Source organism: Callithrix jacchus, chromosome 5, assembly GCF_049354715.1.
Source record: "Callithrix jacchus isolate 240 chromosome 5, calJac240_pri, whole genome shotgun sequence".
NCBI lineage: Eukaryota > Metazoa > Chordata > Mammalia > Primates > Cebidae > Callithrix > Callithrix jacchus.
The window spans coordinates 165,494,922-165,511,035 of NC_133506.1; the positions used below are offsets into that span (position 1 = coordinate 165,494,922).

The 16,114-nt window shown below is 41.5% G+C and overlaps 1 long non-coding RNA gene across 1 annotated transcript in view; it reads left to right on the forward strand.

Annotated features, from left to right (window-relative positions):
* LOC118153961 (uncharacterized) overlaps window positions 1–15,911 on the forward strand; it is a 23,164-nt gene extending 7,253 nt beyond the window's left edge. The window contains exons 3-5 of the long non-coding RNA XR_004743826.3: window positions 113–2,274; window positions 11,798–11,920; window positions 12,620–15,911. This is a non-coding gene — a long non-coding RNA (uncharacterized LOC118153961). The remainder of the gene's footprint in view (window positions 1–112; window positions 2,275–11,797; window positions 11,921–12,619) is intronic.
* Window positions 15,912–16,114: the final 203 nt, after the last annotated feature.

Sequence of the window (16,114 nt, forward strand, 5' to 3'; positions counted from 1 at the left end):
AATTTTCTAGTCCTTCTGAGTTTTGTGGGCAGTAAGCATGGCGTAAATCCTAAATAGAGGAAATGCTTCACTATTTTTCCTAGAACTGACTTAGCTATTTTATTTTTAAAAGGAAAGAAAAAATGAGAAAAGGGAAAATCTAAAGTGTCAGACCCTCCCACACTTCTACGGGTTGTTCCAGAAAAAGGAACAGCTTCTTCACTCTGAGGAACCAGAAAGAAGCTTGCTCTGCCCCTCTTCTCACCAGCCAGGGCTGCAGCACATCACCTGCGTTATCAAAAGAAGCTAAGCGTTGCAGACCACGTGCTTCGAAGCATGTGGGCGTGTATGCCTCGAAGCCGGCTTGAGCCTCACTCTGTGCTTTTTCTCTTCTTCTAACAAACTCATCACGGATGTTATGTCGGGTGCAGGCTGCGAATTTTATGCAACTTGGTGACTATGTGATTATCAAGCATTCAAATCCCAATACCTATGCTCAAATATGAGGAAGCAGGTCAGACAGAGACGCCTCCTCCTGCTGCAGCGCCTTCCAGACTGCGTCAAAGAGTTGCAGCAAACAGGATGATGAGTGTTGCAAGGTGTGGAGACCACAAACTATCTGCCACCACTGCCAGGCGCCATGTAACCTCAACTCTTTCCTGGCAAACTGTATCTGACACAGTGGAAAAGGGCAGCACTTTTAGAGAGACCGCAGCTCTAACTAAAATTGATGATCAAGCAAGAGGAAAAAAAATCAGATTATCAGCTATTTTAGAGCACTCTTAAATTCCCAAGTGCAATGACCCTGAAATGCAAACCATTGTTTTTGACCAGCTATGACTAAAACAGCTAAAAAGGATTGAGAAATAGCCAGAGAGAAACTATGTCCTCTAAAGCAGCAGGCTTCCTGCCTTGGCTAGCTTGTGTTACAGCAGATTTTGCCAAATAATATCACTATAAAACACGTCCTCAAAAAAGCTGTATCTTCCCAAAGATGACGTAGCCGTTGCTCCAGGGATGCAATAGCAATGTTCAGATGAATGATGAACTCCTTTCCTGCTACTGCTGCGCAGCTAATTACCACAAATCTGTGGCTAAAAGCAATGCCGCTTCATTCCTGCACTGTTCTGGAGCTCTGAAGTCTGAAATGGGTTTTACTAGGTACAAGTCCAGGTGTCTGCAGGGATGTGTTCCAGCTTCTAGAGGCTTCCTGCATTCCTTAGCTCATGGCCTCACTCCTCCATCTTCTAAGCCAGCAATGTCAGGCTGAGTCTTCCTCATGCTGCCATCTTTCTGATTCATTCTCTCCTGCCTCCCTCTTAAAAGGAACACTGTGATTACATTGGACCCACCCAGATAATCCCACATAGTCTCCCCACCTGAAGGTCAGCTGATTACCAACCTTAATGCAGCCTGGAACCTCAAGTCTCGCATTGCCATGTGACATAACATGGTCACAGGTTCCAGGGAGTAGGATGTACGTATCTTTGGGGGGCTATTATTCTCCCTACCACAAAAGGTAACACCAGAGTCTTCAGTTTAGTATATTTCATCCTCACAGCAGCCTTCAAGGAATGTTGACAAAGAAAGAATCAGGCTTTGAGAATGTAAGTAATTTTCCCAAAGACATGCTGCAAGTAGGAGCTAGAGCTGGAGCATGACCAGATCTGTCTGCCATGTAAGCCCAGGCTCATCCTCCACACGCTGCTCCCATCAGGAGGCAACCTGGCCCTTTCTCCTGAGTCTCTACAGATGGAGCCTGCATACGACTCACCAGGAAATTCTTCTTCCTTCAGGAATTTCAGGGCATGCTGGTGACGGCAAAGAGTCAGGACAATTGGCCTCTATTTCATATCGCATCACAACCACTTTGGGACATTTGCTAAAACTTTCAGGTTCTAAGGATTCTCAGCTGTGAAACCAGGAACTTGGATAGATAATGCTGAAGACACTTTTCAGTTCTAAAATTCCACAACTGAATGATCTAATGGGTAAAACCACGGTGCTGCAGAACAGTGCCACTCAAAGCATAGTCAACCTCTGTCAGTCCACGGAGTACTTAGTACCTGTCAATGACAAGATAAGGAGCTAAGCCAAAATGTGAGCCAACTACATCAGCAAGTGCACCCTTCAGTTCTGCTGCCATTTGATTTTTTGTAGCAAGGCTTTCGTGGTGAAGGAAGCAGTGTGTTGATTTGCCTCCTGGCGCCATCTTATTTCACTGCAGATTGTAGCAGATGTTCCTGGATCGTAGTCTGAATAATGCTGACGTGGGAAACACTTCGAAGTTCAGAGGTGAATATGTGGTTAATATCAGAAAACTTTTAGAGAATAACAACTTTTTTTTTGGCAAGACAGGAATAATATCCAGTAAGTATTTGTAAAAATACAAATGATGAAACTATCTTTGGGATCTGCAATAGACTGCAGTATTTTTTCCAGATTTTTTACGCTCTCCCTGTAAGAAAATTATACCTCCAGGTCTTCCCGTGGAATGCATTTCTTCCCACTATTGACATCAGACTTGTCCAAGGGCTTGCCTTGGTTAATGGAATGTTTGCAGATGACTTATATCACGTCTCAGCAGAAGTTTTAAAAGTCATTCATGCCTGTAATCCCAGCACTTTGGGAGGCTGAGGTGGGCGGATCACTTGAGGTCAGGACTTCAAGACCAGCCTGGCTAACACAGTGAAAACCCGTCTTTAATAAAAATACAAAAATTAGCTGGGTGTGGTGGCACACGCCTGTAATCCCAGCTACAAGGGAGGCTGAGGCAAGAGAATTGCTTGAACCCAGGGGTGGAGGTTGCAGTGAGCTGAGATTGCACTATTGAATTTCAGCCTGGGCAACAGAGCAAGACTCTATCTCCAAAAAAGAGAAAAAAAAAGTCACTGCATAGTTCAGCCATGGCTGTTTTTCTTCTCTTAAAAAAAGTGGGAATTGGGGGAGGGACAGGAAGGGGATGTCCTAGGTAGGGGTGAATCTTTCAGCCTGTAAACCAGGATTAAGAAGACATGTAGAGCAGAGCTATAGCCAACCCTGGCTGACATGGATTGTAAGCAAAAAAGTAATTCTTTGCTATTGACCCTGAAAATTTGGAACTGTTACTGCAACCTAACCTATCAAATGCTGACTAATATAGGTTGCATATCTGTGATAAGAAAGGAAAGATATTTCCGATTTTTTTTTTTTTGAGATGTAGTCTCGCCCTGTCATCCAGGCTGGAGTGCAGTGGTGTGATCTCAGTCACTGCAGCCTTCACCTCCCTGGTTCAAACGATTCTCCTGCCTCAGCCTCCCAAGTAGCTGGGATTACAAGCACGAAGCACCATGCCCAGCTAATTTCTTGTATTGTTAGTAGAGACAGAGTTTCACCATGTTGGCCAGGATGGTCTCAATCTCCTGACCTTGTGATCTGCCCACCTCAGCCTCCCAAAGTGCTGGGATTACAGGCATGAGTCACCGTGCCCAGCCCTTTCTGATATTTTTTTATCTTGTAGTTCAGAATGTAATAATCCAAGGTTTTTTTTTATCCTCAATTTGTCTGGTAAACTTGGGAAAGTTGGTGTTTTTAATCTCAGCTTTTATTTTCTTCAGAGAATTAAATCAGCAGTACTAATATATATAAAGCTTATTATGAGAGACAACTAATTTTTAAAAGCAAAATTATCTTATGTGGTAGGCGTTTATGTGCGGAAGGCCTCTATTTCATTTCACCTGCAGAGCTGGCATTTAGCTGAGAATGGATTCTAGACTCATGGCTATTTCATTTCAGCAATTTGACATTTACCTTCTGGCTCTATTCTTCATAACAAGTCTGTTCTCTGTATGATGGGACATAACATACATCATATGTATGTATGTCCTTTGTGGGTAACCTGTGCGTCTTCTCCTTGCATTTAGTATTGGCTGTGTGTCTTTAACATTCCGAAGTTTCCCCATGACACGTTTAGTGCGAATTTGGTTTTATTTATTATGCTTGGGTGTTGGTGTGCTTCTTCAAATTGAAGCTGCCTTCTGTTTCTTTCCTGAAAAATCTTAGCGAATGCTTAGTTTTTTCCCCCATTGTCTCTATGCTCTCCTTCTAGAATTCCTGCTAAATGTAATTTGAAACCTTTTCTTTAGGCTTCCATGTCTTTTATCTTCTCATTTACATATCCACCTATTTATTTTAGCGTACTGGATTCAAGGTAATTTTCTCATATTTATCGTCCAGTTTTTCAGCTGTTTCTAATATGCTATTTAATACACACACCTACTTCTTGTTTTTAATGACTTTTTGTTTCTCAAATTTCTGTTTGATTCTTTCTCAACCCTGTCTTTTTCAGCACCTATTATTTTATTATGATTTTTAATCCTATTAGACTTATTTAATCATTATAAATAAACTTCTTTTATAGTGTCTTTCAGATTATCCTGTTATTTCAAATTCTCAATGTGCTAATCTCCTGTTTCACATGTGTGGCAACTCTCCTTTAGAGTGGATGAGTTCCTGTTTTGACTAGCAATTTTTTTTACTGTACTTATATTTAGTAGGGATTCTTTTCATGGGAGTCCCATGAGTCTTGAGTGATGAAAATCTTTCTTGGGAGGCTGAGGTGGGTGGATCGCACATGCCCACAGACGTGTGTCATCACCACAAAGATCTCCCTCATGCTCTACCTTTACAGACACACTCTCACTCCCCCACCATATAATATTAAAATTAATTCTTTTCTGTTTTCAGCCCGGTATTTTTTCTTCATATTCAATTTTTTTCTGTCCTTTTTTCCCCTAGCTCTCTTTAATTTTGAAAGCTACCTACAAATGTCTGGCGATCTTGCCTATTATTCATATTTAAGCATGAAGCAAATTGCAGGCTCAGCTTGTGCGTAGCTGCACGGCCCACCACAGAGAGGTCAGTTGGTACATCAACTTTTTCATTGCCAAAGGGTCCTCCAAATGTTGGTGCCTGAGATATTTCTCTAGATTCATTCACATAGTCCAGAGAAGATGCCTCCAATCTCCCCGGGGGTGGGGAGAATTGTAAGCCTGACTGCTAGTGTCCTTCAAGCAGAGTATTGGCGGAGGGTGCTGAGAGTCTACTATTCAATGTGCAGATTTTCACTTAATTTCCTTGTTTTCAATCTGTACCCATCTCTTCCCACTCACGTTCATCATGATTCTCCTGAGTTTCTCAAGTTCATTTTTCATAAAGAATAAACCTTCAGGTCGGGCACTTTGGCTCCTGTTTGTAATCCCAGCACCTTGGGGAGCTGAGGCAGATGGATCACTTCAGGTCAGGAGTTCAAGATCAGCCTGCCCAACATGGTGAAACCACATCTGTACTAAAAACACAAAATTTAGCCAGGTGTGGTGGCATGCACCTGTAGTCCCAGCTACTCAGGAAACTGAGGCAGGAGAATCGCTTGAACCCGGGAGATGGAGGTTGCAGTGAGCCAAGATCACACCACTACACTCCAGCCTGGGCTCTGGCTTCATGAGGACAGGGGAGGATGTCTAACCACTCTGCGTATAGCCTTCTGAAAATGCCCCCATTCCCACCTTTGCCTCATGGCACTTCACACCTGTGTTAAGTCTTTTCATGCCTCTGAAGAGGAATCGCTCATTTCCCATCAAATATCCCCTCTGTAGACACCAACATGTTAGAAATCTTCCATCAAACAAACAGCATCAGATGCTGTTTCATATGCAGTCCACTTTGTCCTATCGGACTTTTGTATTTTTTGCTTCTTCTACAGATATTTTAGTAAGGTTCTAGGAGGGAGAGGGGAAAGGGCATTTACGTAATTTGCCATGCTTATGCAGCATACAACGACCTTTTTTAAAATAATAAATTGAAATATGAGACGAAAATGGAATTTTTGTCTTACATAATTTTAAACAGAAGTAACATGAGATCATATTTCATAAAAGGTACCACAAAAAAGATTAGTTTCACTGTTTCAGAAGATAAGGAATATTTTTGCCTCATTCATCTTTAAAACTTCGTTGGGGGATACGTGGTTCTATCTGCCACATGTATTTACCCCGACTTGCGGCTACTGCAATATCAAAGTTGGGAAATTTGGCAGGAAATGTGAGAAAAGGCTAGTTGAAATGAGCTCTAGACAAGATGTCCTTTTGCTTCTAGAGTGTAGCACCTCTGACAAAAGACAGGCCCCTGGGGCTGTTTCTTTTAGGGTCCTTGGCAGATGATTTGAATGACTGAGGGTTTCTGTCAGCTCTTGTCTCCGGCATATTCTAGAATCAGTCTGCTTCTGGCTGACCAAGGCCCAGCGGTGTTTTTAAGGAGCGGGAAGGGGACTGGGCACAGGGTTATTCAATGGAAAAGTCAGCTTTGAAGAATATGCGTAATGTCTCCTGAAGTCTCAAGTGTGGCAACAAGCACGGAAGCAGGAAGAAAGGGGTTAGCAAGAATGAGAATAAAGACAGAAGTAGACATTGGTGGAGACTGAAAGACAGCGGAGCAAGTACAAGATGAAGCTGAAAGCAAGATGAAAGACAGAACATACACCAAGCAGGAAGAAGGCAAATATTGATCTGAACAGAACTAAACTTGGCACATTTATTATTTAATCAATATTCAATAAGTACCTATTGAGCAGCCACTATGTACACGCTCTGTAGAGGAGGAACTAAAATAGACTGACAAACATTTTTTGAAAAAGAGAGGAAGGGAAATAGCAAATAGTGAGAATTAAAATAGGTTGACACAATTAAGAAGGACAAGGTGACTCCAGGTGTTTAAAGCTCAAATTTGAATGACAAGAAGGAGCAGCCCTGAAGAAGTCATGACAAATCATCAGCAAAATGCAAGTGAGAGCATCACAAGATTCATTTACACCTGCCAGATTGGTGGTAGTCGAAAAGTCAAGTGATACCAAATATTAGCAAGGATATAGAGCAGGATGCTCCTTCACTAATGATGAGAGTATAAATTGGAATAGCCACTTTGAAATCAATTTTATGTTACCTAGAGAAGAGGAATCTGCTTATATTTTAGAACCCACAAGTCTATACCTACTTCAAGAGAATAAACCTTGCACATGTGTATTATTAGGAGATATCCTTCAGAAAGTTTAGTTTATTGTAATAGCAAAAAGCTGGAAAACTTGAAATGTCCATCAATGGCAGAACAGATAGTTGTATTTGGGTATTTTTGATGTAATGAAATACTACACAGCAGTGAAAATGGATGAATTACAGCTTTAAACACCAACATAATGAAACTTAGGAACAATAAGTAGGAGAGGGTCTGAGATCAGGAAGGAACTCACAGGGTTTATGGTAAATGAAATGCAGGTCCAAGAATGTAAGACACGTTGTTCTCTAAACATGATGTTCATTTTATAAATATAGCATTAGTTCATTAATTAATGAATTAAAAACAATTCACTGATTATAAATGTATTTATTATATATTTTATTTTATCTTTATATATAATATAATTAACTTATATGTAAGACTATAAATTATATTATAAATCATAATTATGAATTAATAATTCATTAATTAATGCATGGATTAATTATTAACTATATGTTTAAAAGTATTTTTAACCAAAATCGAAACAATGCTAGGAGAACATTCTGGGCAGAAGAGACATTGAGTACAAAGGCCATAAAATGGGACAAGCTAGACACATCCCAGGATATGAGAGAGGCCAGCATGGCTGGAACTAAGTAAGCAGGGCAGGGTAGAGGAAAATGAGGTTGGGGGGCTGAAATACATAGGGAGATTGATGGGGAGAAAGCACAAGTTTCAAGATATCAAGGGCTCAGAAATGTCAAATCACCTGAGTGAGGAGAGAAGAGTGAATGGGCTGGAGGTAGGAGCATGGTGCTCAGATGGTGGGAGCCTTGGAGCTGAGGTTTCAGAGGTGATGAGATGATTAGCCATGACAACGCCACGATTTCAGGAGTGCATGGATGAGGTATATGGAGAAACGAAATCCTGTAGGCAAGGAGCTTGAGAAAGTAGAAGGCAGGGTGAGGGTAGGTCACCCATGTGGGTGCAGGGTCTGGACAAGCCTGACAAGTTGCTTTTACAGCAGGCACGTTGGTTGACCACAGAGCCACCTTTCCCACCACCAACCACACCTGCTGCCTGATCCAACTCTGACTCCTCATCTTCAGCTTCCGCTAGTGAATAGGAGTTCAGATAGGGAAGTAAGCCTTAATGGTAGCATGCATCAACGTCAAGAGGCAGTACTGTGTGAGGGGACAAGCACACTGGCCCCAGGTAGGCAGGAGGCTGGGCACTGGGCCACGTGGTTCTCTTCCCATGGGACTTTCACATTCACAGTGAGCTTCCTAAACTCACCAATGGTATGTTTATATTCCTTTTTTTGGAAATGGTGACAGATGAGCCTCATGCCTGTATTTGAAACAAGGCAAAATCGTGCTGGTACACATAGGTGTAGAGACGTAGAAGAAGATAAAAGCACAAGAAGTCAGGCCCAGAAACTCTTAGAATACAAGGAGACCCTCTGAGGGGTCACAGGTCCTGGGAAGGAGGTGCCTGTTTAGACTGTGCCTGTGATAGGCACAGAGGGTGTCTTAGTCCGTTTGGGCTGCTATAATAAATATGATATATGGGATGACTTATAAGCAAGAAACATTTATTTCTCACAGTTCTAGAGGCTGGGAAGTCCAAGATCAAGGCACTGACAGATTCCATGTCGGGTGAGGGCCCATTTCCTGGCTCATAAACGTTGCCTTCTAGCTGTGTCCTGACGTGGTGGTATAAAGGGGCAAGGCAGCTCTCCAGAACCTCTATTAAAAGCACACCCATCTCATAATCACCTACCAATGACTTCACTTCCTGTGACCATTGCCCTGTGGGTTAAGACTTCAACATATGAATTTTCAAGGGACACAAACATTATATATTCATCAGATATAACCTCTCATTTGTCCAAAAAGGGAACTGGATCTCAAAGAGGTTAAATAATTTGCCCAAGATCATTCACCTGCCAAAGTGGCGGAAGCAGGATTGGACCCAGGCCCGTTGGACTCCAAACATGTGATCTTCACCATTCCCTGGCAATAAGACAAGGAAAATACTTCCACTGAGTTTTAGAGGCTGAGTAAAATTATCTAGAAAAAGGAAGAAAAGGTAAGTGGTGGAGGAAGTGCCACCAGGCAGAGGGAGCCCAGGAATGGGCAGAGCCAAGAAGGTAAGAAAGTATGATGTGTCTGGGTACTGGCAACGGCTACACACAATGACCAATATGTTCCCAACACAACACATGTTCTCACCTCCAAGCAAGTGAGCTATTCCCTCCTTCCAGAATCCCTCCCTGTCAGCCTTTAGCTCAATAACTTTTCATTATTCTTCAAAACTTATTTCAGGTGTTAATTTTTCCAGGTTTTTTCAAAGCCCTGGGAATTGGCTGGGGCACTTTACACTCCAACAAGGTGTTGGTCTGCCTTTTCTCTGCAGAGAAAGATGAGAGAATTAAGAAGCCCCGGCACATAGAAGGATACAGCCTCACTTCTATGAGATTCCTTTCAAGAATATAACATGATTGCCACCAAGAGGAAACATCGGGAAAACCCAGATTGAAGGACATTCTACAAAACAATGTGTGTCTCAAAATGAAAGAAAGAAAAACCAAGGATTTGATCCACATTAAAGGAGATTAAAGGGTTATGACGAAAAAAATGCGAGGTGTGATTTTGAATCAGAAGTGGCAAATTTTGAATGAGAAGACAAGTGGCGAATTTGGAATAATGTATAGATTTTTAAACATAATACTATCATATCAGTGTTAATTTTCTGATTTTGATCACGAAAGTCTCATTACGTAAAAGAATGGCCTTATCTTTCAGAAATACCCATTGAAATAGAAAAATATTTGGAGGTAAAGGAACTTCATTTCTGTATCCTACACTCAGACTATCTCAGAAGTGTAAATATGCACGCACATACGCACAGAGAGAGGTTCACATGAATGTGAACATTTGTACTACCCAGAGCAATTTAAATATTCAACGCAACCCTATCAAAATATCAGTGACATTCTTCACAGAAATAGAAAAGAAAGTCTAAAACTTGTATGGAGCCACAAAAGACCCTGAATAACCAAAGCAATCGTGAACAAAATGAATGAAGCTGGAGACGTCACACTACCACGTTTCGAACCATACTACTTCTCTGTAGCAATGGAAACAGCGTAGTACCAGTGTAACAGCAAACACATGGACCAACAGAATAGAGAATCTGGAAATGAATCCATGTATCTACAGCCCATGGATTTTTGAAAAGGATACCAAGAACATTCACTGGGGAAAGGACAGTCTCTTCAACAAATTGTGCTGGGAAAACAGAATATCCATATGCAGAAGAAAGAAACTAGATACCAACCTACCTCTCGCCCTATGTATAAATCAACTCAAAATGGATCAAAGACCTGAATGTAAGACCTGAAACTACAAAACTACTAGAAGAAAACAATGGTGAACCAGTTCAGGACATTGATTTGGGAAAAGATTGTATGAATAAGGTCTCAAAAGCACAGGTAACAAAAGCAAGAATAAACACCTGAGATTCTATTATACTAAAAAGCTTCTGCATAGCAGAGGAAACAATCAACAGAGTGAAGGGACAGCCTAGAGAATGGAATACAATATTTGCAAACGATTCATTGACAGGGGGTTAATATCCAGAATATACAAGGAACTCAAACCTCTCAACAGCAAAAATTCCCTAAAAGATTCAATTAATAAATGAGTAAACGATCTTAACAGACTTTTGCTCAAAAGGCACAAAAATGGCCAACAAATATATGAAAAAGTGTTTAATATCACTATGTCCTTGATGAGGGAAATACATATCAAACTCACAGTGAAGCATCATCTCACCCCAGTTAGGATAACTATTATTAAAGAGACAGAAAATAACAAATGCTGGTGAGGGTGAGGAGAAAAGGGAACTTACATACCCTGTTGGTGGGAGTGTAAACTAGTCCAACCACTGTGGAGAATACTGTAGCGGTTCCCCCAAAACTGCAAATAGAACGACCATATGACCCAGCAGTCTCACTGCTGGGTATTTATCCCACGGAAAGGAAATCAGTATATTGCTGAGATGTCTGCACTTCCACATTCATTGCAGTTCACTTTTCACAACAGCTGAGATACGGAATTAACCTGGGTGTACAATAGCAGAGAAATAAAGAAAATGTGGCATGTATACATAATGGAATACTACTAGCCACAAAAAGGAATGAAACCCTGTCATCTGTGGTAACATAGGTGGGAGTGGAGGACATTACGTTAAGTGAAATAAGCCAGACACAGACAGTTAAATACCACGTGTTCTCACTCGTGTGGAAGCTTAAAACGTTGGTCTTATAGAAGTAGAAAGCAGAACAGAGGATACTAGTTAGCTGCGAAGAGTAAAGGGAAGGAAGGGATGGGAAGAGATTTGTTAAAGGATGCAAAGCTACGGCTGTACAGGAAGAACACGCTCTAGTGTTCTCTACCATTGCAGAATCACTGTAGTTAACAATATTGTCTCACGAAGCTAGAAGGAGGATATTAAATGTTCCCAACACAAAGAAATAATAAATGTTTGAGATAATGGATATGCTAATTTCCCTGATCTGATCACTATTACGTGTATCACATCATTATGTGCCCCAAAAATATATACTAGCATGTGTAAATTATTAATTCAAAACAAATCCATCAATAATAAAAAATATTAGCAGTACCTTCAAAGGTCTAGAGTGCCTCTCTCTTTCTCACACACACAGACACAGACACAGACACACACATATATACAACTCACTGCCTTCTTTTCATTTCAGCCTGGCACTGCTGTTAACACTTTTGGTGCATTTTTATACTCAGAATGATGGTGTTTCTGTCCTACCTTTCAACTCCACAGAGGACGCATGTGAAGTCGCCTGTCCTGGGACTCTGTTGATCTTGTAAGTCGTACTCACCTGGTCCACATTTACCCACCTGTGGCTTATAACTGCAACATCTGATGATTGGATTAGATCACTTGTGTGTGTCTTCCAGCTCTAAAATGTCACCTGGTCCACATTTACCCACCTGTGGCTTATAACTGCAATGTCTGATGATTGGATTAGATCACTTGTGGGTGTCTTCCAGCTCTAAAATGTCACCTGGTCCACATTTGCCCACCTGTGGCTTATAACTGCAATGTCTGATGATTGGATTAGATCACTTGTGGGTGTCTTAAAGCTCTAAAATGTCACCTGGTCCACATTTACCCACCTGTGGCTTATAACTGCAACATCTGATGATTGGATTAGATCACTTGTGGGTGTCTATCAGCTCTAAAATCCGTGGTTCAGCAGTTCATGAGAAATCGGACCCTTAGTGCCTTAGAAACAAGCAAAGCTTCCCGGTCTTTCAACTGGAAACATTTTGAGGCAAAACTGTGTCACCAGTGCCCTCTTGTGGGGAGATGTGAAACCCACAGCACCTCGAAATTACAAAATAGTAGCAACACTCAGATAATGACTAATGTTTCACTGAGGGCTAAGTGTTGGGTGCTGATCTACAAACATCACACACGTTACCTAACTTAACTCTCACCACGTCCCTATGCAATAGCGGGTGCAGTTACTATTACATTTTCTTTCTTTCTTTTTTCCCAGATGGAGTCTCGCTCTGTCACCCAGGCTGAAGTGCAGTGGCGTGATCTGCCAGGGAGGTGAGATTTGCCTACGTTAGTCATGTAACCTGAGTGATGCAGGTAAGAGCCATGGTGATATTTTATTGTGTTCAAGTGATACTTCAATACAGTTGATTTTCTTTGAAGTTCTGTATGTGATTTCTGAAAAAAGTCACTTGGAAATCTACATGGACATTATGAAAACTCGCTGGAGAATAAATTGTATATAATTAGAGCATCCCATTTTAGAGTTTACAGGGCAATTACAACAAGATGTGCTTCCTTTCACGATTGATTTGGCTATTACAGAATTTCATGTAGACAGATTCATTCAGCATGTTCTTTTTAACGCCGGCAGTATCCTATTATACAAATAAAACGAGATTGGTTTATTCATTCTGTTAATGGACTTTGGGTTATTTTCCAGTTCTTTTGGATAAATATGTAGGAGTGGAATTTCTAGGTCATATGGTGCGTGTATGTTTAACTTTGTAAGGAACTGCCAAACTGTTTCCCAAAGTGTCTGAACCATTTGGTATTTCCACCAGCGATGCATGAGGTCCTATTGCTCCAAATCCTCACCAGCATTTGGTATTGTCAATCCTTTAACTTGTGCACCTCCGAGAGGGTGTGCAGTGCTATCTCACTGCAGCACACGCAGAACTTTGAAGTTCAAAAAGTAGAAAGAAAACATGCAGGAAAGTATAGAAGTCGGTTAAGCTGATGAGTATTACCATGGTCTGCATTACGCTGAGCTAAAATAATTGCTTTCCAAAAATTTGTCAGTCTGGACCAGGAGAGAGAATCAAGGACTTGTGGAGTTTTTACTGGGCTGCTGGCCCAACTGATGGCTCATCCCATATCTTGGGGCAGGTTCAGGAAGGATTGTGATTGAGATAAGGAGAATCAACCTACAGAGTTCAGATTTGGCTAGTCAGTCCCACAAGCATGTAAGCCATTCCTTGCAATCAATCAACAAACAAATGAATGTGTGTGTGTGTGTGTGTGTGTGTGTGTGTGTGTGTGTGTCCTGCTGGGTCTGTTTCTTTCACAGAACCCTGACTGACTCTAGGAAAACAGCCTGTTGCGTGGCAAGACTGATGCCATCTTGAAGTGGGACTGCCATGATGACAGATACGTGACTCCTGCAGACCAAGGTGTTCTTCAGTAAGGTCTTTAAACAATGCCTGTGGCTTAGATAATTCCTCATAAAGATGCTCATCTAACCTCTCCAGTGGTCATTAGTCTGAGATGTGGCTGGGCCCGGTGGCTCACACCTGTAATCCCAGCACTTTGGGAGGCCGAGGTGGGTGGATCACGAGGTCAAGAAATCGAGACCATCCTGGTCAACACAGTGAAACCCCGTCTCTACTAAAAATACAAAAAGTTAGCTGGGCATGGTGGCGCGTGCCTGTAATCCCAGCTACTCAAGAGGCTGAGGCAGGAGAATTGCCTGAACCCAGGAGGCGGAGGTTGTGGTGAGCCGAGATCGCACCATTGCACTCCAGCCTGGGCAACAAGAGCGAAACTCTGTCTCAAAAAGAAAAAAATAAAATAAAAAAAAGACTGCTATATAAATGATTGTTTTGGGGGGCAGGCATGAAGATTTACTGCCTCATGGCTGTCCAAGACATTGCTTCTGTTCCTAAGTCCCTATTAAATGCTTCTGAGAAACCAGATTTGTCAGCCTCTTTCGTCAGCCTCGCAGCACCTTAGCCTTTGGGGTTGCTTTGCGGAGACGCACACCGTGAACCAGTGACCAAGAGCAGCCTCCTGTGCAACCGCCCTCATTTTCCTTTTTGACACCCTCACCTGGTGCTTAGTGATGTCACAGCGCACGTGTCAGCCAAGCCGCTGGGGACAAACTGAGATTCTACCTTTCATTTGACTATAACGGCAAGTCTAAGTCTGAGTTTCAATCAGAAATCTTTAAGACAAAGACTAAGAATTAAGTGAAAAATGGGCCATAGAACAGGCAGCACTCAAAATAATGTTCTATGAACATACGCTAAGATGCTAAATCTCATGTGTAAAGAAAGAAATGTGAATTACATCAGGAACATACCATGTGTCATCAACAGGCAAGGGTTTAAATGAATGATGGTAAATATGTGTGGTTTAGCATACATCAGTCATGCCTCAATAGAGCTGCAAAAAGCAAGAGTTAAAAAAAGGTGTGGCGTTTGGGGTATCGCTGCGAAATGGAAATTCTCAGGCACAACCAGACAGGGTATCAACTGATTCATCATTAGGAAAGGTGATTTGGAAATATTTATAAAGATGTTAATTGTACTCACATTTTGACCTTGCAGTATCTTTTTCTAGAATAAATCTTATGACAAAATTTTAAACTGGTGCCAAAGAAGTAGCTAGAAAGAAATATAAGAAGTAAAGAAGAGAGAAAGAAAGAAAAGAGGCCAGGCATAGTAGTTCACGCCTGTAATCCCAGAACTTTGAGTGGCCAAGGTAGGTGAATCACTGAAGGCCAGGAGTTTGAGACCAGCCCAGCCAACATGGCGAAACCCCATCTCTACTAAAAATATAAAAATTAGCCTGGGTACCTGCAGTCCCAGCTACTTGGAAGGCTGAGGCAGAGAATCACTTGAACCCAGGAGGCAGAGGTTGCAGTGTGCTGACATTGTCCTGCTTCACTTCAGCATGGGTGACGGAGCAAGACTCTATCTCAAAAAAACAGAAAAGCACATCCTGAGGAATTAATTAGACCCATGAATAAAGCTATAGGTATAATATTACACCTTTATACTAGCAAAAAATATTAGGGTATTATAACAGCAAAATATTCGGACAAAAATTAGAATAGTCATATGAATTATGATAGAACCACAGAATAGAACAGAATACAGGCATTAAAGTCACTGTGCAGAGCTATTCGAACTGACATGAAAAGATATCCAAAAATACAACTGAGTGGGAAAAGTAGTTTACATAATAGAATTCGCTGATTATCCCCTTTTTAATAGGTGTAGGAGAACAGCTAACAAACCTTATACATGTTCAAAGGTTTGGAAACATGAACAACTTTTGTAATCAGAAATAATAATATATTACTTTACCACTTAGAGAAAAACTAAAATAAATAACAAGAAATAAATATGGTCCTCCTTCAAGGGGCTTATGTGGGAAGCTGCTTTCAGCAGAAAGCAGCTACAATTAAGTAGAAATTTATCTGAAGCTCTAATATATTAATTTAGGATGTCCTTGAGGCTCTACCTGACCCCCAAGAGAAATATCTCTCAGGGGCGATTTCTAGGAATAATTGCATCTCTCCTGATTTTAAAAGGTCTGATCTTTTTTTTTTTTTTTTTTTGAGACGGAGTTTCGCTCTTGTTACCCAGGCTGGAGTGTGCAATGGCGTGATCTCGGCTCACCGCAACTTCCGCCTCCTGGGTTCAGGCAATTCTCCTGCCTCAGCCTCCCGAGTAGCTGGGATTACAGGCACGCACCACCGTGCCCAGCT